General features: G+C 38.5%; 1 non-coding gene across 1 annotated transcript; it reads right to left on the bottom strand.

The window, feature by feature from the left end:
- Positions 1-1,530: 1,530 nt before the first annotated feature.
- LOC114044700 lies at positions 1,531-1,691 on the bottom strand. The gene has a single exon (XR_003569277.1). It is a non-coding gene; the product is annotated as a U1 spliceosomal RNA (small nuclear RNA).
- Between the last annotated feature and the right edge of the window lie 324 nt (positions 1,692-2,015).

The raw sequence follows: 2,015 nt of genomic DNA, 5'->3' as shown, positions 1-2,015 counted from the left end.
CATGAACAATAAGAATAAATACTTTTCCTATTCTATTTCTAAAAAATCACTGGAAGTTATGCCCATTTCAGCTTTGCGCTAATGCTAATTTTGAGCCCCAGCTCTTTTCTGTTTCTGATAAGCTCATTTATTGGCAAATTCCTTCTACTCCTTTTTTTGTCCCCCAGTTGAATAAAGCAAATGTTTGCTTTTTAAAATGTTTCAGTAATGCCTTCTGACAACATTTCTAATCTCTATTTAAAATGTGGACATGGCTAAAGAGCTGCAGAAGTTGTTTCTTTATGAATTATAGATATAGTTCTTGAACTTAACATAACTCTCTACTGACATAAGCACCTCATTTTCTTAGTTAACTCCTCAAATGATCAAGATTGCTGCTGTCATTAGAGAGGACTGAAAAGTGTGATGTTGCACGAATCTTAGAAATGTAAAACATCTCAAAATTTCTTTCTGTATTACAAGAGAAATTCAGGCGGACTAGAATAATCACTCCCATCTATAATAAGTATCCAGCCTATAACTGACATGATTATCAAAACATCCATCTCCATAGTCTCCTTGAACTTGTTCTCTTGAGGTTGAACAATTCACAATCTTCAAATGTCCTCAAAGTTTTTAGAAATTGAAAAGAGAAGATGTTTTCAATAGTTGTTCCTTACTATCATTTGTGGGCTTTATAAGCATAATTTCTATTCCATCATTTGCAGACAGCTACTTGAAATATCCAATAGCCATACTGAAATTCTATTATAGTCCATTCTCAGAGATTACACCAGTGTGAAATGCAAACCTACGGGCCCAATGCCTGCTTAGCCTCACAGCAATGTTGGTTCTAAGGTGATCGCTCACTAACTTAAAGCCTTGTCTTTGCCACTCAGGCCCACATTGGTTTTTCTCTTCTTCAAGTTGTTATTATACAGCACTTGGGTTGTCTTTAAATGGCACAATTTAGTCTTCTAGATAGCCTCTGCTTAATGGGGGTTAATTCTATTACCCCCAGTCAATTTTTAGGTTCCTCACACGTAGGTCATGATATCTTGGGCTTCTTTTTATCCTCCAAATTCCATTGAACTCCTACTCACGGTTGTTTGGGGTGCGAAAACTACACTGGTGAAACGCAAGCTGTAAGAGGTCCTAGTGAGTTGTAAGGGCTGAAAATAAAGATGTAACAATAGACTGTTACCTGCGGCCCACCTGAGCTTAGTCTGAGGAAATTTGTTAACATGAGGTAAGCAGCAAGGTTTTTGGGTTTTGTTTTTGTTTTTACTATAATAACTCATAACATTACTTAAGCATGACAGCATGGCAATGCACATTAGCAGAAGAAGTACCCACACCAATGGAAACAAAATGTTTTAAAGTACATTTAGAAGTGGAAGAAATCTTAGAAGTCATCTGGTCTAACCCTATTGTTACAGAAATTATACAATTGGGGGCAGAAGTTAAGTGACTTGCCCAGAGCCATGCAGCTAGTGAATGCATTTTTTAACCCAGCCTTTTTCTTTCTTTTTCTCTCTTTTTTTTTCCCTTTAGGGGAGAGCTTGAAGTCCCCCACTGCCACAAATTATATGTTCCAGTTTCCCATATTTGGGGAAATCACAGGGGTCAAACCTATCTGGAGTGCAACAGATAAGCCTCACCCAAAGAAAACCACCTTCATGATCATAGAATCACCCCTGCCAGGTAAGTATGAACCCAGCCCTTCTTGACAAGTTCAGCACTCTATCCACTATCCCATGAATTATTCCTCCAAAGTGCCTAGTACCCTGCCAACCACAAAGAAAGGCCGCAGAGTGAAGCATATAGTGTTGGACTTGGAGTCAGGTAGAAGCCTAGGTGATGTCAGGCAAGTCATTTCACCTCTCATTGCCTCAGTTTCCTCATCTACAAAATGAGTGAATTCTTTTTCTGGGTCTGGGATAGTGTCAGATCTATTTGAGTCAGTTTCTGTATTCCTAGTATTTAGTGATTAGAATGGGATGGGCCCCTGCCTTAGACCAAATTTCAATTGTTGC

Source organism: Vombatus ursinus, unplaced genomic scaffold, assembly GCF_900497805.2.
Source record: "Vombatus ursinus unplaced genomic scaffold, bare-nosed wombat genome assembly UNPS02014774.1, whole genome shotgun sequence".
In the NCBI taxonomy this organism is placed as follows: domain Eukaryota; kingdom Metazoa; phylum Chordata; class Mammalia; order Diprotodontia; family Vombatidae; genus Vombatus; species Vombatus ursinus.
This window is presented reverse-complemented; position numbering and strand designations above follow the sequence as displayed.